Raw genomic sequence first — 25,714 nt, 5'->3', positions numbered from 1 at the left:
ATTTTTTGGAAAATTGTCATTACCCATTGTGCATAGGTTTGGTGGGGTAAGGTCAGAGACTGAAACTTACTATTTTCCCTTCCCTATCTCTTGGCATTTCAGATCTCCCTTGGTTTCTGACCATTGCTAAGCCCTTGTTCTCAAGCCTAAAATCAAATCTGTGAGAACTATGACGTTCTCATAATGCCCTCTTATGCTCAGATAAGCCCAATTAGTGGCTTTCAACCAAGAATGACATTTTGACCAAGTATATTCATTTTCAATTGCTGCTGTAACAAATCACCGCAAACTTGGTGGCTTAAAGAATACTAATTTATTATCTTTACAGTTCTGTAGGTCAGAAGTCTGACAGAAGTGTCACTGGGCTAAAATCAAGTTGTTATTGGGCTGTATTCCTTTCTGGAGGTTTGAAGGGACAATCCATTTCTTTGTCTTTTCAGCTTTTATCGGCTGCCTAAATTCTTTGGCTTAGAGCCTCTTTCTTCCAGTTTCAAAGCCAGCAAGGGTGGATTGAGTCTCTCTCACACTGCCATCTCTCTGGTTCTCTCCAATCTAATAAAGGCTCTGGTCTTTATAAAGGACTCATTGGATTAGAATGGACCCATCTGGGTTATCCACCAGAATAATCTTCCCATCTCAAAGTTTTTAACCTTAAATATACCTGCAAGGTCCTTTTTGCCATTTAAGGCAACATATCCACAGGTTCCTAGAATTAGGGCTAGGACATCTTTGGGAGCCAGTAGTCTGCCTGCCACATGAGGTGATGAAGGTTTACTTCACTATGGTGGAATGGGTCAACATCACACTGTCTCCTGTGGGGTGCCCTGTGAGGAGCACTGTTAGCAGCATCCCTAGGGAATCGCTGCCAAGAATGCATGGCATGACTCTGGGCAAGAGGAATCACTGAACAGACCCAGGCTGAGGGACATCATACAGAATGAATACAGAATTAAATACAGATACAGAATTTAAAATGTCACGGCCATAGAATACAGGAAAAGAGTGAGGAAATGTTCCGGAGAGAAGGAAATTAAAGAGATACAACAACTAAATGCAACACATAATTATGAATTGGGTTTTACATCAGAAGAAAAAAGAGAGATTTGGGAACAGCTGAGGAAATGTGAATAGGTCTATGGTTTGAGGGGTCGTGTTGCATCAATATTAATTTCCTAATTCAGCAGCTTATATGGCAGAAACATAGAAAAGTTTCCTTTTTTGAGGGTAGAGGTGGAAAATACACACTGGAGGGTCTAGAAATGATGGAGCATCATGTTTGCAACTTTCTCTCAAATGAGTCAGAAAAAGACTAATGACAATGGAGAGAGATATATATATATATACATATATATGTATGTGGTATGCATATGTGTGTATAGATATAGAGAGAAATGGAGCAGTAAAAGGGGTAGAATGTTAATCTAGGGGGATCTGGACAAAGAAAATATGGCGGTCTTTAGGTTTGAAATTATTTCAAAATAAATTATAAAAAATTATGATGTAGGATTTATGTTTATTAAAATGGGAAAATGCCCATGATTTATTTTTTTAAGATTTTATTTATTTATTTTGAAAGAGAGAGAAAGAACATGAGAGTGAAGTGAGGGGCAGAGGGAGAAGCAGACTCCCAGATCAGCATGGAGCTCGATGCCAGACTCAATCCCAGGACACCTGGATCATGACCTGAGCCAAAGGCTGATGCTTAACCAATTGAGCCACCCAGGCGCCCATCCATGATTTATTTTATACATTATTCCATACATTTATGTGTTAACAGGAGTTTACCATATGTCTTTACAGGTCTTTACCATAGAATTATAGATGATTGTTAACTTTCTCCTTACACTTGTCTGAATTACCGGACATTTTTATAGGCTTTTAAATTTTTCTAATCAGAAGGAAATAAAAGGCATTTATTTCCATTTTGAAGTCAGTTTTTTAAAAACTCTATCATTACAATTTCTTATTTGCAAACCTTTTCAAGTCCCTTTGCTCTTCACAAACATTAAGATTAAAATTACACTATTGGAGGAGGAGAACCATGAGAGACTATGGACTCTGAAAAACAAACTGAGGGTTCTAGAGGGGAGGTAGGTGGGGGTTGGGTTAGCCTGGCGATGGGTATTAAGGAGGGCACGTTCAGCATGGAGCACTGGGTGTTACAGGCAAACAATGAATCATGGAACACTACATCAAAAACTAATGATGTAATGTATGGTGATTAACATAACATAATAAAAAAAAAGAAAAGAAGAAAAAAATTACACTATACATACAAATACACCCATGCACATAAGGTACTCACACTTATGAAAGGCTCAAATACATAGATGTGAAATCATCACTTAAAGCATACATTTCAATCATTTCTAAGCAATGACCTAAAGTTCTCATTATATATACTCAATTACATAATTAAGTGCTCAATTACATTAATAGTCCTAAGTCTTACGGACCAGCAGCTCAGAAAATTAAAATTAAATCCAGTAACATTTATATAACATTCTACAGTTAACAAAGTGATTTCATTAAATCTTCAGAATCACATTGTTTGGCTGTATTGCAAGAATCCATCTGTGCCTCACCTCAGACCTCTCCTCCAGTAAGACAGAAGCCAGCAAAGGCCTCCTCTCACTTGATGGAGCTCCTGAGAGTGTATGAGTTACCAAGCCAGTCAAGGGTGGGGAAGATCAGGAATATGCCTCCACATATCAAAGATCACTACTCTCGTCCTCACTTCTCACCCTGAACTACTGACTCAGGCAGTCAGCTTGTGGTCATGCTCACAGCCCAGCCTATCTTCTGAATCATCCTCAGAGAAAGAGAGGAATCTGGTCGGAGATCAGCAGGCATCCTTTTCACCATTAAGCTCTTATCTTCATTCATTAATCCTAAGAAAGAGAACTGAAACCCATGGATGTGGGGAAGTAGGACACTGAAGAGACGGCAATTAAAGTCTCCTAAACAGAGTAAATGATGAAAGCAGTTTTCCTCGAATCAAAAATCATTAGCAGATCAATACCCTTAAGTGATGCAGATATACATACAAAGGTCAACCTCATTAATAATAAAGCATCTGCATCTCCAATTCTAGCTGTTGAAACTGAAGCTGAGCAGGGCCTACTTTTGTAGGGATCTTAATCTGGTTAGCCATTTACTTTCCTTTGCAGAAGGAATTTTGTCTTTTGAGTATCCCACTAGTCCCTTATTTCTGAGTGACTTCCAGTGGCCTTTACCTCTTGGTTTCTTTCCACATCATGCTTTTTCACTAGTCCTGGCAGATCTGCACCATTGCTGAGAGAATCCCATCTTACTCCTTTGTTAGGAATCTGTGGTTGTCATCAAGGGGGAAAAGGAGACACCATGGCATTTGAATAGAACGGCAAGAGGAGCAAAAGTTGTTTCTGGATTATACCCTAGCATCCAGCCTGCTCACGAAACCAGTCGCACAGGTTGTAACTTGCCAGCAGATAGCAGGGCAGGAGTGAAACTGCTCTGTATAAGGGGGTGAAGATAGACACAGAGGGAGAGAGGTGGACGAATATTCAGGAAGCAAAAAGGCTAAGCACCAGGAGGAAGAGAGGCAACAAAGATCAAGGAGAGAGATATGAGAGAGGAAAAATGTTTACTGGAATATTTAATTAGAAACAGTCTTCTGGTTATGCCATAATCCATCTTCTTTTACCCTCCCCCACTCCCTCCACAAAAATCCTCAGCGATAAATGGATTTCAAATGATCTCAGGCAAATGGAGTTTTGTTTGCTCATCTCCCCTCTTCAATTCTTTTCCCTCTCATCCATTCTTCACATAGCCACCAAAAGACTATTTTTAAGATATAAAATGAGAGGGGCGCCTGGGTGGCTCAGTCAGTTAAGCCTCTGCCTTCAGCTCAGGTCATGATCCCAGGGTGCTGGGATAGAGCTCCGTGTCAGGCTCCCTGCTCAGCGGAGAGCCTGCTTCTCCCTTTCCCTCTGCCCCCTCCCCCCAATCTCTCTCTCTCTTTCTCAAATAAATAAGATCTTAAAAAAAAAGATATAAAATGAGACCACTAACTCCCCTGTCTAAAACACTTCATTTGTTTCTCACTCTACTGATAATAAAAACTAAATTTCTGACCATGACCCCAAAAGTCCTGTATGATCTGGGCTCTACATTTCTCCCTAGCCCCAAGTCATATCCCCTTTCCCCAACTCACTCTCCTTCAGCCACTCTAGATCCTCACAGTCTCTTAAAAATGCCTGGTCCTAAAAGTGCTATTCTGAACCAGATAAACTGTGTTTACAGGTAAGCTACCTACAAATCTCAGGTCTTCCAGAAACCCACAGAAGGGTTGAGATGTCAGCCAATGAGGAAGCTTTATTCTGACGTCAGACCAACATTTGTTATTCTACAGTCAATATATGAAAAAACTAAATGGGCAGCTGCCTAATTCTTCCCTGAGTGCCAGGATATCCCCATCATCACTCAAGTGGGGCTGCAAGGTAACATCAGGCTCCTATAGTAATAGGATGTCATGGTTCATAATACAAGTTTGATTTAGACAAAACTAGGTTTGAAACCTGATTTTACCACTGTGGCTGTATTACTGAGTCACATAATCTTACTGGGCTTCAATTTTTCTACACTAAAATGTGGTAATTTAGTTGACTTTATGAAAATGAAATTAGAAAAAGCTCAGAAAGCTCTTTGGCATAGTAAGAACGCAAGCACTGCTAAATCCTGAACAGTAACTAAACAGAATTGCAATTTTGGCTTTTATTTTTTCTTTTACAAACCTCATAAAAGATGGGTTAGGCAAGGAAAGAGCCAGCAAAGCAGTCAACTTGTCATGGATTGGGACTGTGTTAGACTTTGCCTGAAGCTTTGGGAATATCTGGTATAGTACTGGGCACACAATGAAGCAATGTTTCTCAAATGAGGCATGTCAACCCCTGTATCAGAAACTTTTGTCATGAGGCACATTCTTGAGATCCACCCAAGACCTTTCATCCAGAATCCCTGGGTTGAGGGCAGTAATGGATATTTTAAACAAGTTTCCTAGATGATTTTTATTGCACACACACATTGACAACATGTAACTGGCACTCAAACCAAAATTGACTGATTTATTGAACAATAGAATCTATAGTTCTGATCTCAGATGCACTCAGTCTCCATTTAGCTTTGCATCTTTTTAAAAATCTTTCTCCAAAACATAAGCAATATGTTAGTTTAGTTTTTTTTTTTTTTTTATGCAATGAACAAAAGGTCAAGGGTTGCTGGGATATTTATTTCAAGGCCCCAGAGACCTCCTCAACATTCCAAAAGCCCTCAGTGGGCTTGTAAATTGAATATTATATAACCACATGCTTATTAAAATCCATTCTCCCAGAGACTTGCCTCCATAATGCAGGTTCTAACAGATGGAGGCTTATAGTTCATAGTTCATTTATAATATTAACATAGCACCCTCATTCAGCACTTTATCACTCTTATCAGTCTATGTATCTGTAATAAAGAGTCTGACTCCATTTTTGGTTTCTGATTGCTGACAGTTTGAAGCCACATCATTCCCCTCCTCCTTCTGCTCCATATCTGGACAAGCTGATAAGAAAGTCTGGGTGCTTCCTCCTTTGGCACCAGCGGGAAGTTCAAACCATGCAAGCCTCAGCACATGGAAGGAAATACTCACTCCAGCCATATACTCCAGCCACCATAAAAATCCATGTGGTCCCCCCTGTCTGTTCTCCTAAGCCTTGTGGACCTGCTTGGGAGTTTGCTTTGCCCTCCCTAGAAAGCCTCATTGTGTGAGTAGTAAACCTTTTCATACCTTCTTAGAGTGTGTGTGTGGCATCATCAGTCTAGACATCCAAATCAAATTTTGCATGGTGGGAGCTCCATCTTGTATCCACAGAGTGACCTAAACAATCTGAAAAAGGGAAGTATCCTTTTAGTCCATCTCAGTGTCTGAAGTTTCTCTGTCCAGTCTGCATATAACTGAGATAACTCCATCTCCCTAACATGCTGCTCTGATTTTGTCATTTCTGCACTTAAGGTTAGAATTAAAATTTTCAATGGTTTCCCTATAAAATCAAGTTCTAAAACCTTAGCCTGGCATCTAAAGCCCATAATTTTAACCCAATTTATCTTTCTAGGCTTGTCTCCTGAACCATTTTTCAAAAATCCTGTTCTTTAGTCAGATAGTTGAATTACTGATTCCCAAAGGAATTTTAATGTCTGATTTGTATTGATAATTGCCCTTGTGTGTTCTTTTCCACTGTGGTCTTAAAGTATTACTTATGTCTTATGATGTTATTTAAACTTTTAGTCCTCAACAATTCTCCTCTACAAGCTTTTAAGAAGACAGGAACCTCCTTTGTTCCTCCCATAGGACTTATGGCAAAGCCTGGCACATCATATGTCCTTAATGAATAGTTATTCTTCTGATTTGATTTTATAAAGAGTCATAAATCTACTCTAAGATTTCTCAAGGGTGAAAAATTAAAATACAGGATAATTTTTGATGTTGACTTTTATCCAAATTTTAATCATGTATGACTTTATGGGATTAGATCTGGGAAAATATTTTTTAATGAAATGGATCTGTCCTTTAGTCTGTTGTGATAAGCAAACTTAAACTTTTCTCACAATTATTACTTATCAAGGATAACATTTACTTAAACTGAATTATTAAATCAATTGCTTTGTTTCAAATGTACTTATTTTTACAGGAATATTTCTAATCACTGCTTTTAGTGCAGATTTGAATGATTCAATCAGCACTAGTAGGCATCTTATTAATAAAAAAGTAAAACTTGATCTTTTTTTTCCAATGCATTGGGGTTTACATGGGCATACACAACAGAGACTTATGGCCCCTTCAAAAAACATTTCTCTTCTTTAAACTCCTCCATCTAGTCTCCTTCCTGAGCAGATAATAATTCAAGAAGAAGGACTTGGGTCAAAACAACTGTCTTAGTAACAACCTAGTCATATCAGCAAAGCTTTTATCCAAAGATATAGGATATAGCATGGCAACCAACAGAATTCTAAACCGTTCATGGGAAGGCCAAGGAACACAGGTGGCTCACTTTTCCCTTAAAGTTGGCTAGATACAAAGTAAAGGATGGCCAGGCTTCTATGACCTCTACAAGCTACTTGAGCAATATTTATACCAATATCTTTCTCAAAATCCTACTAGTAATAGCCCCAAACAGGTTCTATTCTTGTTTATTAGATATCTTGCTCAATAAAAACATTTGTCTATTGATCTGCATACATAACCACCTGGGAGCTGGGTGCTGCAGATTAGAAAAGAGAAGGACTTTAGTAAGAAATGCTTTGAATCACATACTTGGACTTCCTCAAATATTTTTGAGAACCATATTACAGCTTGGACTGCCTATTTGTGCTGTGCTTTTGTAAATGTGACACTGCTTAGGAACACGACCACATGGGTCATAGCTTTATAAGTATTGTATCAGCCCCAAACTCTAAATTCCACAACACTTTGTCAGTTTCTCTGCTACAACTTTAGTTCTCATTCACTTTATAAAAAGTTCACTATACATACACAACACTCAAGACATTCTTCAGTGTCCAGGCATTTCTCCAACTCACTCAACACTCTTCATATATCTCCTTCCCTCTAATTAAGTGTAATTCCATTCATTTTCCTTTTTTTTACTCACAAACTCCTACAAACAGGGTCACATGTCTGAAATAATTCTCATTCAGCCACTCTCTACATTCTGCACTTTTACATGTTCCACGTATTTAGATACCTGAAAAATTTCAAGTTTCTGAAGTCTCCTTACAGGAGTTTTATGACTATCCCTATTAGTTTACAACTCTCAAACATACTTTGCCATATTTTCTTCCTATCTTCTAATTTTTCTGGCTGTGTAATGTTGATCATAGCAGCATTTAAATCTGGTAATGGAAGACTGTCCCTTATTGATGGGAAATAAATCTTCCATGATGATGGAAGCTAATAAAGCAGTTATCTGAGACAAGGCTGTGCAAGTCACAAATGATGGCATGTGAGCCACATATTACCAAGCTCCAATTGCCAAGATTTATTTCATTCCTTTAAAAAAAATGCAGTCTAATTTTCCAGCTGCACAAAGCAAAGTGGAAAAAAAATTATCACAAATTAGTGTTAGGTTTCTCAAGAATGTGTATTTTTTGGAATCGTCACCTATGACTTGTTGCAACACAAGCGACATTTATCTGTAAAATATGGAAATAATTCTGTGAAGACTCAGATTGTAAGTAGAGAATATTTAAAGCACACTCAAATGCTTGAAGAACTTCCTGTAAATAAAATCTGAATGTTCCATTGATATTCCAAATTAGGTTTCTCATCTTTGCAACAAATGAATAAAATAATCATTCCTAAATAAAGACCATGTGTTCAATAATGATTATATTCTGTTATTTCTTTTGTATTCACCCTGTAATAATCAAGCTAACAATTCCAGAACAGCAGTTTTACATTATAATGCTGTCACCTTCTTGTGGGGATTTGATCCTAAATATGACCAGAGAAGCCAGCCCCCAAATGTCTCCTTGGCAATGATCCATCTTGGCTCCCATTCCATTCCATCATATTCCCCAAAGGGACATGCTAAATAGAGGTATTTTTCTTTATCAATTGGCTATTAGAACAACAGTAGGAAAAGTAGCAGTTCTTACTTCTGTCTCCGAGACTTCAAGAGCCGGTCACTCTGATTTCAAGCAAGAGCTGACTTTGAATTTTTGAATACTGACTAACTAGCTTCCAGTTAAAATGTAGACTGAACAAGTATTTACTATTTTCTCTCTAGAAACCTCACTAAGAAGGCAGTAAAGGTGTTAAGATATATACATCCACAAGTGTAAAGAGAATGGAAAAAGAAATGACAATAAAATTTTGAAAGCTGAAAATCAGATGGATGAGTGGTTACTAACTTAGGAAACTAGAAAAAGCCCAGAAGTGGTTTGAGGTGGGGAAACCTCAAGGTAACTTCAGAAACAAACAGATGCATGTCCTAAAGCCACAGAAAGCCTGGGTATTTCGGGTGTCAATCACCTCTGAAAGTGGAGGTTAGAGTGAGGAAGAAAGCCAGAAGCTTAGTTGATAATCTGTATAAGAAACAACCTCATAGATCTCCTCCTCCAGCCTGTTCAGCCAAATGACCACCTCTTCTCCCACCGTGAAAGCAAACAAAAGGTTTGCTCACTGGAGAAACTGAACCAGAGAGATTCCAGCCTTACTTTGCCACAAAATACAAAAGAAATGTACTAAAAACAGGGAGAATAGATTAACTATGAAACTTCTGAGAGGTGAACTTCCTCCACATCTGCCCCAGCCTCTTCCACTTAGTCCCAGAAACTGGCAGGAACTCATAACCTTAAGGCATGAAAATGGAGGATTCACCTCTAGGGAACCTGAGCCAGCAGAAAGATGCATTGATATTGACAGCTGGATCCTCTAAGAAAACACCTCAGCCAGATTATTTTAGAGTGAAGCCCACTACTCAACAAGGCCTATCCACTCATTCAGAGTTTTTAAGCAACCTTTTTTGGTGCCTAAAATATGAGCACACAGCCAATAATAACACTGAATATGAAAAAAACCTATGATATAAAGGGCATTGAACAAAACAAAACAAAAAAGAACCAGAAAAGAGGTATTGAAAGAAACAGAAGAAAACTTCAAATAAACAAACAATTAATACTCATAATCCTCAGAGAAATGAAAAAGATATAGCATCCACCAAACAAGAACAGAAGGCTATAAAAAAGCAACATTTACTGAACAAAAACAAACTCTTGGGAATAGGAGGACACAGCAGAAACAAACATTTGAATTGAAGGAATATGAGATAAAGTTTACTAAGTCAAGTAGAAAGTATGACATATCTATTTAGAGATAGAAAATAGGAAGAATGATAAAATTAGAGGATCAATCCAGAGGTCCATCATCATTTGAATGGAATATTCTGAAAGAGAAAAAAATAGAACAGAGGGGTAGAAATTATTACAGAAATAATTTGAAAATGTGTCAGCACTAAAAAATTATCTTGCAAAGGAAGAGACCCATAAAATGCCCAGCACAATACATGAGCAAAGATCCATATCAATTCCTTTAGTCTGGAAATTTTAGGAGCTAAGGGACAAAAAGGAAATCCTAAAACCTTCCAGAGAGTGAAAAACATACAAGAGCAGGAATCAAACTAACATTGATTACATCATGTTATTACAGCAACTGCAAAATAAAGTGCAACATCAGAATCTAGAAAATAATGGAGTGATATTTCAAACTCCTGATGGAAATGATTTTCACTCAACCAACCTGGTCAAATGATCCATTAATTACAAGACTAGAATAAAGACAGCAAGTTCTCAAAAAAATATGTCCAATGAACTCTTTCCTAAGAAGCTATTATAAGGTATGCTCCATCAAAACAGTAGAGGAAACCAAGAAAGATGAAGACATGGGATCTAGAAAACAGTACGGTCCAAGGTCCAACATAGGAGAGAGGCAAAGGAAATCTCAAAAATAGTAATGAAAGAAGATTCTTTGGCAACATCTGTGTGGCAGGTCTAGACAGCCAGTCCAGACTTGAGGGAGGATAGAAGGTTACAAGAGATGTGTCTTCAAGAAAAAAAAATATAATATGATAGGTTACCTGATGTAATTGAATATGTTCAGAGGAGATTTGTATTTCTAGCAGAAAGTTTAAGAATGAATTAATGGTAGTAAACAGCACATAAAATTTAAAATTGAAGAAAAGAAGTGATTAGTCTAGGGAAAACAGGTATAAAAAATGCTGTGAATAATATTTACAGGAGAATAATAATGTAATTAATGAATACTGATCTAAAAAAATATGTTGAGAAAACTGTGAGAGTTAAATTATCTTCCATAGTAGGAAGTTGGTGGATAATATCTAACACTGAAAATCAAGTAATAAAACTAGAAGGATATTATTGACAAATATGAAATTAAATACAAGAAGGAAACTAAAAGATGAGGGGGATTGCACCTTGAAATGGAGTAGAAAGAGGCAAAGTAAGAGACCACCGTTTTTTACTGAAGCCTTATAGAGCAATTTGAGACTTAAAAAGCTGTTTAAACTGTGTATATAAGTAATTTTTATTAAAAGTAAAATTAAATATAAAAAATAGAAATTATAAAGAAAAAAGAGCTTAATTAGAACTGATTCTAAAATGTATATGAAAAGGCAAAGCATTGAGAATAGCCAAGACAAGATAGAAATACTTTTTTTTTTAATGTAGGCTCAGCATGGAGCCCAATATAGGGCTTAAATTCACAACCCTGAGATCAAAACCTAAGCTGAGATCAAGGGTCAGACACTTAACTGACTGAGCCACCCAGGTGCTGCAAGATATAAATACTTTTTATACAGCTTCATAATTAAGGTAGTGTACTACTGGCATAAAGATAGACAAAGCAATGAGAAAAAGTAGAATAAACAAAAAGATCTATACATGTACAGTCATGTGATTTACAACAGAAGCACTACTGTAATTTAGGGGGAAAGGACTGGAATTTTCAATAAATATTGCTGAACTAATTGAATATCCGTTTGCGGGAAGGATATGAACCATGGCCCTTACCTCACAGAATATACAAAAGTTAATTAGATATGGATTATAGAGCTAAAAGTAAAATATAAAGCTTTTAGAAGAGAACAGAATAATAGATTTGTGAACTTGGGGTTAGATTTAAGTAGCATAAGAAAAGCACTAATTATAAAACAAGAGATTGATAAAATAAATTTTATCACAGTTAAGAACTTCTATTAATCAAAGACTTAAAAGGCAAGTCACGGACTGAGAGAAGATGTTTACAACACAAATATCTGACAAAGGGATTGAATTTAGGATATATAAGTAACTACAAATCAATAGTATAAAGGTAGACAACCAAACTTTATGGGCAAAAGACTAGAGTAAGAACTTTATAAATGTGGATATCCACATGGGCAACAATTATTTGGGAGAAAATGCTCAATTTCATTACTCATTAGGCAAATACAAATTAAAACCAGAATGAATACCACTGTGCACTCACCAGGATGTCTAACATTTAAAACACAGGTAATAGCAAAAGTAGGTGATAAAGGGGGGCAACTGGAATCTTCATATGCAGAAATTTAAATTGTATAACCACTTTGGAAAATTGTTTTGGTATCTATGACACATTAATTCCACTCCTAGTAATATATACATTCGAGAGGAATGTATGCATACATCCACCAAAAGATGTATACGAGAATGTTATAGCAAATTTATTCATTAAAGAAAAACACTGGAAACAACCCAAATCTTCCTCAGCAATGGAATAGATAAGCTATGGTATTTTCCTACAATGGAATATGAAGTAGCAATTAAAAAGAACAAGCCACTATTAAATGCAACAATGTGGATGAATCTCACAGACTTATGTTGGGTGAAAGAAGCTAGACACAAATGAGTACATATAGCAAGATTCCATTTATCTGAGGTGTGCAAGCAAAATAAATTTTTAGTAATACAAATTATAGTAATTACTCTGAGGACAGAAATAGTGACTGGAAAGAAGCACAAGGAAGCCGTCTGAGATCCTAGAAATGTGCTGTATTTTGATCTGGCTTGTGGATCCTTAGGAATGCTCATAAATAAAAATTAAATAAACTACACACCTAAGATTAATGCACATATATATATGATATACCGCAATAGAAAAGAAAAGTTTGTTTGGGGGACATCTTTTTAAGCTCCTTCACCTCACTCAGGGTCTCCCTGTTGCTACTACCCCCGGTTTCCAGGAACCTCTGTGCGCTCTATTTACTCTTAGAGTCCAAGCTGAAAGCAGGTTCCCAGTTGTTCAGCCCATGAGTTTTTCAGTGTCACAACACTAAACACCTTCTTCCCCCAACTATTCAGAAGTTAGAGTTTAACCATCTCAAGCTTAATGTTCTAGATATCCTGACCTTCCATCAGCCCTAAGTAAAATTGCTGCTCTTGCGGAAAGTGCACAGACTATTTTTAAGATTCCATGCTGTCATCTTACTCCACATTCTAAGCTTGCTGAAGTCCTCTTCTTCACCTAAAGAATCCCCCCAGAAAAAAAAAGAAAAGAAAATGGGTGTGTGGGGGGGTGACTATAAGTTAAATTTTTTTTTTTCTGGTGGCATAAATTCCATTTTCTTTATCTTTTTGTAATTTTCATATTTTTCTACCTTTTTCTTTCCTTTACACTATTCTTATTTCTTCTTTTCTCTCTATCTATACATGAAGAACGAGACAGTTCTAGAATAATTTTTTTTTAATAAATAGACTTTTTAGAGCAGTTTTAGGTTTAGAGAAAAATTGATCAGAAAGTACTAGAGAGTCCCATATACCCCCTTTCCAAGACACCCATCTTTCCACCTAGTTTCCCTAATACTAAATCTTTCATTGATGTAGTACAAATGATGAAACAATATTGATACAATATTATTAACTAAAGCCCATAGTTTACATTAGGCTTCACCTTTTGTGGTGTACAGTTTCATGGTGTTTTAATCTTAAGTAGGCTCCATGCCCAATGTGGGGCTTGAACTCATGACCCTGGGATCAGGAGTCATGCTCTACCAACTGAGCCAACCAGGTGCCCTTTATGGGTTTTGACATATGCATAATGTCATGCATCCATCATTACGGTATCACACAGAATAGTTTCCCTACCCTAAAAATGCCCTGTATTCTCCCCTATTCACCTCCCTCCTCCTCTATTGCACCCCATCTCAAACTTCTGGCAGCCTCTGATATTTTTACTCTCTCTATAGTTTTGCCTTTTTCAGAATGTCATATAATTGGAATCATATAGGATATAGCCTTTCAGACTGGCTTCTTTCACTTGCAATATTCACTAAGTTCCTTACACGTATTTTCATGTCTTGATAGCACTTTTTACAAAATTATTGTTGGGTAATAGTTCATTGTTTGGATGTACCACAATTTGTTTACCCATTCACCTATCGAATTACATCTTGGTTGCTTCCAATTTTGGCAATTATGAGTAAGGTTGATATAAACAGTTACACAACTGTGCATGTTTTTTGTGGACATAAGTTTTCAATTCATCTGGGCAAATGGGGGTACAGGTCATATGGTAAGATTATGTTCAACTTTGTGATAGATAATTTTTTAAACATTCTAAATATAAAAAAAAATGAGGTGCTTATTCAGAACAGAACATTGGAAATGGCCTTTTTTTCCATTGCTACCTCAGTCCTACTTAGTAAGAGATCTCAGAATAGTGTTTTTACATTTTAACCTACATTTCTTCTCTTTAAGGAGCCTCTAAGCTCCTCTGTAAAACAAGTCAGAGTCAAGTAGATTTGGGTGGTGAGGAAGAGAACCAAAATGTTATAGAAAAAAATTCCATGGGTAAGATTCCTTTTTCTTGGGTTTATGAGCTTTGAAATGAGGTAGGTCAAGCTTGACTCCAAAATCTACTTACTAGTTCCTTATTACAGTTACTTAACCTACCATAGCCTCAGTTTCCCATTCATAAAATGGTGATTAGTGGCATAATGGCATTGGAGAAAGATTTGATGAAATGGCATATTCTAAGCACACAGAACAGAACCAGGTATATGGGAGACCCTCAACAAAAGTTTATTTCCCTCCTTTGATTAAGACTACTTGAATACCACACTATACTTTCCCTCCCCCACCTCACTGGGGCAATAACAGTAGGACCTCCTCTCGAGAGATCAGGAAATCTCCTCCAATAAGACTTCCAAATGAATTCTTGAAAAGACTTCTAAGAATGAGTGACAATTCTGTGGAAGTCATTAGAAGTAGGATGGTAATAGGCCTTGGGAGTTCTCTTGATAGCTTTACTCCCTAATGCCTTTTAATATATTACCCTCCCTGTAGTATTTGCATTTTAAATTAGGATTTCAGAAGATAATATGAAGAAATTAGTGCCCAGTTGAATTTTAATCAATCTTGTGGTTGACTACCCTAAACCTTCCCCAAGAAATACCAGTCTTTTTGCAACATAGCCTAATTGGTCCACAGAATTCAACTCAGATTCTTCAAACAACAACGGAATGGAGGATCATTGATTCTACACTACAAAGTTCAAATGAAAGGAACACAATGTTGAGACTGCTTGGAGCCTTATGAAAATGAGACTGCTATTTTCTATGGATGTGAGTGTAAAAATCACTTTTAATGGAAATATATCTATCTTTAGATGTGTTAGCTCTACCTACCACAAGGAGTATCCAATCAAAGTTAAGTGACTTCACAGAGATCAAAAGTGCTGAGATTTGCTGATCACATCTGGGATATGTCAGACTTTTTAGAGCTAGCCCTGTGCTTTCAGTATCATAATAAATGACAGGTCCATTTTTTCTCCCTAGATGATTACCAGGGGATTAACAGCTATTTAAATGCACCAATATCATGGCTTTCTGCAAGATCCCAATATTATTTCCCAAGATAATTTACCCTCCCAATTCTAAGGGTTATATTTGTGTCATGGAGCCAGTGTGTCCCTTCCTCAAAAGAGGGCAGGACCCATGTCTTATTTGTCTGTGTACTTGGTAGCATGAACACTTGTGTACATGGTATTGACTATCTATTGGCAAATGCCATAGCCTTATTGTAAAATAGGAAATTAAAGATGCAAATTCTCTCTTTACAATGTGATTTGATTACCAACCCAGCAGTTAATAATTTGCATTTTACAATTTACAGGAACTATGTGGTAGTAGTAAAAATAATCACAGCAGACCCTGACATTCTTAATATATATGTCCTGAGACATTTACAAACTCCTCAAATCACAGATTCCATTTATAGTATAGAATTTTTCCTGTGAGGTTCAGTCAAGTATCATGAAAAACTTTTAATTGATCCCTTAAGACCTTTATAATTCTATAAATAGAAGACTAGACTCATTTATAAAGATAACAGTATGAATTCTGTCTGGAAAATTTATTGAAATAGTTTGCGAATTGCCTTTCCTTTTTTCTTTATGGAGCACATGGTAAAAACACTCATATCGTGGATCCAAGCCACTGCCAATGTAGCATTCCCTCTCAATAATGCGTCCCAAACATCTATTTCTCTATATAAGCAGCATCTATTTCTTAGATTGCTTAACTTTCTCTTCACACCATGACAACTGTTTTTAAAGATTTTATTTATTTATTTATTTATTTATTTATTTATTTATTTATTTATTTATTTAGAGAGCGAGAGCCTGAGCAAGTGAGGGGTGGAGCAGAGGGGGAGGGAGAGAGAATCTCCCTGACTTGGGGCTTGATCCCATGACCACGAGATCATGACCTGAGCTGAAATCAAGAGTCAGAATTTTAACCAACTGAGCCTCCCAGGCACCCCACCAACACTGTTTTTATTCCCTAGTTGGTTTTAGTTGTCTGGTTTTTTTTCTGTTTCTTCGTTTAGCAGGGGCACTTTCCATAAAATACAGACTTCCTTGCTTCACAGAAGTTGCATGGATGGGGAGATGAGCTAAGAACCATAAAGTCAAGCTGAGATGAGGATGTTTGGCATTGGATAGGCTCCACCTGAAGAATGTGACTCACTCCTGCCAACTAGCCTCCTCTCCATATGTAGGATCCAATTGTGTACCTCGGCAAAATTCAAACTATTACATTATTTGGACTATTGGAATTACTTAGCAATAGTCAAAACTGCACATATTAATTCCCTGAATGCCAAAGGTCTTATAATGATTTTTTTAAATTTTAATATAATTTGTGAATATACAGCCTGTTTTGAGAGGAAGAAAGTGGTAAACTAATTAGTGAGTCCTATTGTGAGTAAGGAACTGGGTTGCTTGCCTTATGCTCTAGAGACATGACATCATTTAATTCTCCCAGAAACTTTATGAGGTAGGTATATTATTCCTGGTTTTACAAGAAACTAAAGCTCTGAAAAGATTTAAACTTGCCCAATATTATACAAGTAATAATTGGCTGGAAAATCATTCAAAGCTGGGTCTGACACAACAATGCTATTTTCACTGGAATCTTTGCTGTTCAAAATGTCCACAGCATTAGTGTCACTGCAAGGTTGCTGAAAACGCAGAATCTCTGAGAAATATAAACCAATTTACAGATAATTCAGATTGAGGCCTACCAAATCTCATAGGTGCCTCGGAGAGAATGGAAAACTAAGAAACTGAGGTACACAGGGATTGAAAGTGTTGACAGAGTTTAATTCACTACTTAATTGTGTAATCTAACCTTTGAATCTGTTCCTTTTCTCCAGGAGAAGTTCCACAAGCCAATAGCAAACAGGATAATATCTCTTAATAAGCCAATAAAGAAGTATTATGCTCCAAGCTAATGACAGATTAACCACATTATTTTTCCAGGCAAGGGAATAGGAAAGGAATAAAGTCCAAGTTTAGTTGAGGTGTACCCTTTATAGGAGACCTGATGTCCAGCTGCTAGTGCCAAGAGTCCCCTGTTGCTAAAGCATGTTGCTAGGGAATGTGGGCCATGGTGTTGGTGTTGTCCTGCAAGAAGATCTCTGAGGGCCACTCCATGGTCTTCACCACTGCAGGGAAGAGTTGTCTTTACTGGCAGGAGCTAATAAACACCTCTTGGATAGTCTTCACAAACCCTCAGTCTTTATACTCTAAATGTCCCCTTGCCATAGGTGCTTCTTCATGTTTTTATTGATGAGCCCCCAGGGGCACCCCTCAGCAGCTCAGCTTATCACCGGCAACAGAGGGGATGACAACACTCTGTCACAGTGGACTTTACTCTTATAGCAAAGACAACTTTACTCTTAACAATTTTATTTTTGTCATAAATAAATGGATTTGAAATCATATCAAACCCATATACAACCTCAGGTTACTTTCAATTTCCTCTTCCAAACATGGTCCTCTACTAGTCTTTCCGAGTTGTGACACTGCCCCAGGTGCTCAGGCCAGTCCTAAGGGTCATCTTTATTCTCTTTTCATTGTTCTACATATAATCCATCACAACTTCTTTTGGATTCCCCTGCAAAATATATACTAAAAGTCAACCACACTTCACCATCACCACCTCCTCCAAAAAACCCCATCTTTTTCCTGGGTAACTATATGGTCTCATAATTCACTATTCTTTCTTATTCTACTCTTTAACTCCTACAAGTCATTCACTACACAGAAGTCAAAGTGATGTTTTTAGTTACTTCTAATAATTCCTCATTGAATTTAGAATAAAAATCAAATCCCATGATCCATCCACTCTTTCTACCAGCCTCTTTCTCATTAACCATGCTTGAGTTGACACTGGCCTTCCTTCTTTTTCTGGAACATGTCAAACTCATTCTCACCTCAAGGTCTTCATGTGTCCCCATCTGGAATGCTACTCCCTCAATTCTTTCTGTGCACTTTCTCACATTCACATAGCTCAAATATCAGCTTCTCAGAAGAGCCTTACCTGACCATCTTAACTAGAGCAGCCCCTCGTGGTACTGAAATTTATTCCAAAAGACAGTTTCTTTTTTTTTTTTTTTTTTCATAGCACTGTTGCAGGTTGGGTTCCCCAGGAACCAGAGACTGGGCAGTGGCTTTGCTTATAGGAAGTTATTAGAGATTTTCTTGGTCAACATCTGATGAAGAGAAGGAAAATAAGAGGCTTGGACAAAGGGAGAAGTTGAGCTACAAGTTCAGTCTCAACAAAGGCTTCACCCAACCCCACAGGGAGCTCTGAAGCTGCAATGGCCCTTTAGAGATAGATCAGCAAGGCAGGGGGACACATTTTTATATCCCCACATCAACCAATTACTGGCTGCCAGTGGCCCCAAGGAGACACAATGGCTCTCTTCAGTTGAGACAATTCCCAAAGAAAGCTGACAGCTAACACTGTCTGTTTGTAGCACCCCAAAGAGCTGCAGAAGTATGTTTTTTTTATACTAAATGAGGTTTGGGTAGCACTGCACAGAGTTCACCAGAGTCTCCCTTTAAATCCACTGTTTTGTATACAATCTGGAAGCAGCTTTGTTAGGATGCTGGTGTATCTCTTTCTCAGGTGAAACTTAACAGAGATTTACTGGAATGAAATACAGCCCCAGCCACTGCAGCCAACCTTAGGATCACATGTGAAACTCATTGTCTTACTTACTTTCTATTCTATATCTTCCCCAACCTCACCTAGCATCTCCACAAGTCTAGGTTTCTACCTGGTGGCATGACAAGACCCTTAGACCTGAGGGGTCTGAGCTCCAAGTTACTACATTTTTCTCTGACTGTGGCTTCTGAACTTATCTATTAATGTCAAAATTGGGCAAAGGCGTACCAAGAGGCACCTAAATAAATCACTTGGGTGCCAAATAAACTTTTCCCTATCTCCATTGTGTAATAGTCATCCAATCCCCTTCTGATACCAAAAGGGCCGTTGGTCCCTGAGCACTTTGGGTTCCTTATGCCAAATTCTAATTTAGTGTCTGGTTTCTTAGTCCCATGATGATACTACTTTTGCAGGTCGGGGCTCTCAAGAAGCAGACTGAGGCAGAGATTAGTAATCGGAAGTTTATTAGGGAGTGCTCTTGGGTCCTTGTCTACGGAAGGAAAGGAAATAGGATTGGGCAGAGGAAAAAGTTGGGCCATGATGCATTAACAAAAGCCTCAGCCGACCCTACAGAAAGCTGGTATGGACCTTTAGAGTTGTTCTGAGCTAAGATGAGGGTGTCCATCCATTATACCTCCATGTTGACCAGTTATTGGATATGGACTACCCTAGAAAAGGAACATGACCTTGAGCAAGGTGACTCTCTTTAGGTAAGGTAATTCTCAGAGGGGGCTGGGAAGTGAGGGCTGTTGGCTGACTGCATTCCCAACGGGAATGTCTAAGAACATTAGACCTAAAGGGGTATCTGGAAAGGTCATCATAGAATTAATTATAAGCATGTGTCATTATCTGAAATTATTTTGCTTTTAAAAAATGTTCTCTCATTTATTAAATATCTCCCTCAATTAAAACTAAACATCATAAGGACAGACACCTTACCTGTCTGGCATGTAGTAGGTAGGTTCTCAACACAATAGTTATTGAATCTGAATGAATGAGTTTAAAACTGATTATAGTGGAGGCACCTGGGTGGCTAAGTCAGATAAGCGTCTACCTTCGGCTCAGGTCATGATCCCGGGTACCTGGGATCAAGCCTCATGTCCAGCTCCCTGTTCAGTGGGGAATTTGCTTCTCCCTCTCACTATGCCCCTCCCCCACTGGTGTGTGCACTCTCTTTCTCGCGCTCTCTCTCTTCTCTCTCAAATAAATAAAATCTTTAAAAATACATAAAATAAAACTAATTATAATGCCTATCAAAATAACCAAAGATAATCTATGGAGTGTTATTTGAGGGAGCGATTTCACTGTTAGATTGGGAGTTTGTGTGCATTTTTTTTCTCTTTTTTTCTTTCTTTTTGTTGTAACTCAAAGACAGAATATAAAGGTCTAGAGAAGTCACAACCCAATAGTTCAAGGTCATCCTTTTTTTGTATGTCATCTGCAGGATAACAAATATTTGGGGGAAAAAAAAGAAAGAAGAAAGAAAGAAAGAACCTCCATTAATATATATACTCTGTTTTACTCCAATCTCAAATTATATTTTAAAGAAAACAAAAGGAAAAATTATATTCTTTAAATTAATTATGTGGATTTGCCAATTAGATGAAAAACTAGATGCTGGCTTATTGCTCAAGCCAAGTGGAACTGAGGTTAGATTTTACATACAGTTACTTAAAGAAAAACACATATATACTTAATATTTTATGTGTAGAACTATCTGTATATCTACGTACAGTGACATATATAGATATGTAAGGATATATTAGATGCCAGCTGATTTCCAGGTAGTGAAGTTTATAAGATCCTATTGAAAATAATACTCTTCAGAGCCATAATTTTTTACTCAATTGTTAGGACCAGTCTATCCAAAACACACTTTTAATAATGACATGAGATATGTGGAAATATAAGGAAGAAAAATCTATGCAAACAGCAAATGCCAAAATCAAACTGAAAACGCAAGGCATGCCAAAGTCTAAAAGGCATTATATGTGTACAGAAGCAAGCTGAAGTGGTCAGCCAGGCTCCATGAAATAGCTCTCAGCTCAGCTGTAAGGTCCAGGATAGGATTTTCTCATCTACCGTGTTCTTCATTCTTTGGTTTCTGCATGAACCTAAATAAATACGTTCTTTATCTAGACGGGTATGTCTGCCTTCTGGTGTGGGTCTAGTTACTGGTTTTAGAGAGGAACTGAGTATTGAAATTGGCCACAGAAATCTTGGTTTACATTGCCTTTGAGCCGCAGTCTTGTTTGCTCAGGGAGAGGAGCTGGCTGCAGGGAGGAGGCACCTTCTTCCTCTGCTGCTGAATTTCAATGAGCAGAATCAATCAACAAAGGCAGGTCACTGTAAGACCTGACAGGCTCTGGGCCTCCTCTGGGATGAGGCCAGACTGGGGATTTAAACCTGACACAGAACTTGTTAGATTTAATATTAAAGAAACATGAAGCAATGGCATGTCCCCAGGAGGTTCTTTCTCCTTGACACAAGAGTGGAAGTTATGGCCACATGGCCTTCTTTTTTCTGCCCTGCTGTCAGAGGCTACTCAGAAATAAAAGACGTCTTCTTTTAGAGAGAGTTATGGAAACAATGTAAAATAGTGGCTAGTTATATGTTTTATGAACATAATTAGCAAACAAAGGCCATAGGTTATAAACTGGGAGTGTGTGAATTTAGAATTTCATTCTGTCCATAGTTTTCCCTTCCTTGAAACTTGAAAGCCAGTACATTCAGCTGCCGGAATAAATCAACTCCATATTTTGGAGGCTTAACCCCAGCACAGTCACTAGGCAAGTGAGATTCAAGGGTTTGCCACAGATTCTGGTGTGTTTCTGGTTTCCCAGGTGTACACTGCTGGGATAATGTTTAGTAGTGGTAACTCCTTCAGTGTTACTCCTCCCGAGGTGTCTCTGATTCCCCTCAATTTATTTCATCAACAAAAATCACATTTTTAATCTGTCTGTATCTCTGAGCCAACTGAGAAAAGAGGGAACACAAAATGGCCCCCATTTCTTGTGAATTATCCAAACACATTATTAGCAACTCTAAATCCTGCTCAAGATTGATTGCTCCTTTGGTTTCTTTCTTGTGCTTTGGCCCTGAGCTTTGCTAACTGTGACTTTTGGCTCTGGTTCCTGTTGGGCTTCCTCCTCCTGGCTTTCACCTTGTCTCAGTAGCTGAACTTTCAGCTCTGACCATCAGCTATGTCCTTGATCTGGTTTGTTGCATGTTCTTAAGGTCTCCTGTTCTCTTTTCACCATAGACCTGCACTGAGGTACTAAGGCCATTTCAAAATTCATGGCCTGGTTCTGATGGCATGTCCTGGAAAGGAGAAAGGAGACCAGAAAACCTTATCTTCTAATGCTCTTTCCCTACTCTGAAAAACAGACTACAAAATGTATTTTGCCCTTCTGGACTGCATAGGTGTGTTATAAAGATTAATATCCGGGGAGCCTATGTGGATTAATGTGAAAAGCAGCCATGTAGAAGATTGCCAAGCTATTGCCTTGGCAACATCTCCACAAAAGAAGAAACCTTTAACACAAGCTGTAATTATAAACTAAGGAGACTGTTTTTGTTTTTATCAAGCACACCAAACTCTGTACTTCCAGGTGCTTCTGTCTCCTTCAAATTAGCCATTGGGTGAAACTGTCACTTATTTCACTGATTTATGCAATTAATCCCTGCTCAAAAAAATTGGAATGAACTTTTGGTATTCCCTTTAGGCCTGGTGGCAAATTTCTTTCAAATATCCTTAATGGTAGAAAGTCTTCATCCTATTAGGGTGGCCCTGAAAGTGCCAAATGTAGGTGGAAAGTTAGCCATTAATCTAGGAAACATTAGAGAAAGAGAGAGAGAGATGGAGAGAGAAACTAGACTCTATCTATAACTATAACCACATATAGAAAGAGACCTGACTCTAAAGTAATAAGGTGGTTGTGTGTGTACAAATGCATGCACGTGGGAGGTAGGGGTGAGTGTGCGCATGAAAGAGAGAAAGAGAATATTCTAGGTTTGTTGGTAGAGTAGTGACTTTATGTTTCACTGAACAAAGAAAGCAAATCTAACAGACCATGCATGTTACAACTTCTACTCTGTCAGGAAAATTTCTCAGCTTCACTCTTGATTGGAAGCACACACACACAAAATTATTTTTTTTGAAATAGGTGATGCTGTCAGCTAGAAGGCAAAAGGTCCCATGGGGCACACCACGGGAACATCCTTCCCGCATCCAGGATTCACATAGCCTTGTCCTCATCTCCCATCTCTGCTGCTATAGAAGACCAGCCAACAGGACTGGATGTGCAGACTTGTCAATGCCTTCAGTTGGATTTTTGAAGAAAATGTTACTTTGCAAACTGTCAGTCTGCCCCTAAAATGCAAGCTCCCCCCTTCCCCAACCACTCTCCCCTTTTTCCACTACTGCTAGTATCTATTCCCATTATTCCTTCCCTCAGGCCTCTCTCTACCTTTATAAAGATAAGCAATTATTTTCAACTTCAAGAAGGATGCTGCCCCTTAGGATCTTTCCAAATGTAACAAATCTGGGAAAGGTGGATGATTTACAGATCAACAGCTACCTGGCAGATACTGTGTGATATTTTGCTGTCAACACTGTCAACACCAAGGAACTGATAAGCATAGTTTGCTAGCCACAGAAAATCTGTAAGAAAAAAAAGAGGAATCAAAGCTTTTCCTCTCTGGTTGTTTCTTTGCTTCCCATTGGCAGATAATTCCAAAAAATGGAATTTTTTGGAGACAGAAACATTCTTACTTTGTAAATTCTGGTATTTCTGAACTCATACTGTATATGATTCTTGATTAACATTAACAAAGGATGGAATTCCTGGGCTTGTAATATTTCCTGGATCCACAGGTCAGTGTGTGTGTTGGAAGGGGCAGGGTTTTACCTATCAGATACTCCTGGGGACCACTTGAGGCTAAGTCAGGACATGAGAACTCAGTTTTTTGGGTTTTTTAAAAGATTTTATTTATTTATTTGAAAGGGAGAGAGAGAGAGAGAGCACAAGAGCATGGGGAGGGAGAAGCAGACTCCCCGCTGAGCAGGAAGCCCAATGTGGGGACTCTGGGCTTGATCCCAGGAGGTTGGGATCATGACCTGAGCCCAAGGCAGATGCTTAACCGACTGAGCCACCCAAGTGTCCCGGGAGCTCACTTTATGTTGTCACTCCTAATTCTCAGTGGTGCTAGTCACCTCTCACCCTGTAATTGACATCCCTTCTCACTTTGCCAGACTGACAATTTGCCACATTTCAGGAAATGCTTTCATGTACGCCAGAGCATACCCTCCAGAAGAAGCTGACTTCCTTCCTCCAACAGAAAAATTATTCTATCAGAAACAGACGGTATAACATTTCTCTAAATAGACCCAGAAGTGACTCATTTACTTCCTCCTTACCCAGTAACCTTTTCTTCAGACAATTCTGTTCATCTTTCTTATATCAAGAGGAAGTCTACTTCCCTGCAATCTCCACCAGATGAACATTAAAACCTTTTACCATGAAAGCCCTGGGAACAGGTATCATGACCCATCATTCATCAGTTGCTCACCTTACCCCTCCATACCATTCTCTTCTGCAGCTCAATTCACCAATCCACTCAATAAGTATTCCCTTACAATTCTTTTATTTTGTTTGAATGCAAAAATAATCAGTGATTATAGTAGAAAATATATTAAGGCATTAAGGAACAACTCTAGAAGCATGTGGTCTAGTTAGAAAGACAAATGTGTGATATGGATTCTATAAGAGCATAAAAGAGGGGCATCTGAATGAAACTGGGTGACAATGACACTGAGCTGACTGCTGATGGATGAGTAGAAGGATAAGAAGCAGATCTAGAGATGTTTCAGAGAACACATTGTGATGTCCAGAGCTTGTGCCATAGCCCAGAGATTGGAAAGTGGGCAATATTTAGAGAATGGCAGGAGGTCAATTTGGCAAATGGTTTTTTTGACAGTGGTAAAAGATGAAACTATGAAAAACAGTGTGGAGATTCCTTAAAAAATTAAAAATAGAACTACCATATAATCCAGCAATCCCACTCCTGGATATGTATCCAAAATAATTGAAATCAAGATCTTGAAGACACATCTGCATTCCCATGTTCATTGCAGCATTATTTACAATAGCCAAGATATAGAAACAACCCGAAAGTCCATCAACAGACTAATGAATTTAAAAAAAAAGTGTGGTATATATGTACAATGGAATATTATTCTGCCTTAAAAAAGAAGGAAATCCTACCATTTGCAACAACATAGATGGACCCAGAAGCCACTATGCTAAGTCAAATAAGATATGAAATGTTTGGAGCCAGAGCCTAGTCCATGGAAAATTCCTCCGAATTTTAAAATTATATATGAAAGAAACTTTACTGAGGTTTTCCAAATTTGATAACATTAAAAATGTATATGATCATTCCTATAATGAATTGTAAAAATAAAATAAACTGTTTTAAACATTATCAATAAGAAAAATAATTTTAATTACCCAGAGAGGATCATCTATTATTTCTATAGAAAATATTGTAAAAGTTATTGTCCTATGAAGAATCAAAGGGTAAAAGGATATGCAATCCAAATATATTTGGGCAGTCATTTATTTAAAAACATGTTGCTTATT

General features: G+C 37.9%; 1 protein-coding gene across 1 annotated transcript in view; it reads right to left on the bottom strand.

Annotated features, from left to right (window-relative positions):
• The window catches only part of LACC1 (laccase domain containing 1), a 121,156-nt gene that overhangs the window by 57,342 nt on the left and 38,100 nt on the right, over positions 1-25,714 (bottom strand). Inside the window, exon 8 of the transcript XR_003519444.2 lies at positions 5,810-5,908. The gene's annotated coding sequence lies outside the window, so the exon portion shown is untranslated. The remainder of the gene's footprint in view (positions 1-5,809; positions 5,909-25,714) is intronic.

The sequence above is a fragment of the Zalophus californianus genome, chromosome 3 (assembly GCF_009762305.2).
Source record: "Zalophus californianus isolate mZalCal1 chromosome 3, mZalCal1.pri.v2, whole genome shotgun sequence".
Taxonomy (NCBI): Eukaryota; Metazoa; Chordata; class Mammalia; order Carnivora; family Otariidae; genus Zalophus; species Zalophus californianus.
Note: the sequence above shows the minus strand (reverse complement) of the source record. Positions and strands in the feature narration are given on the sequence as shown.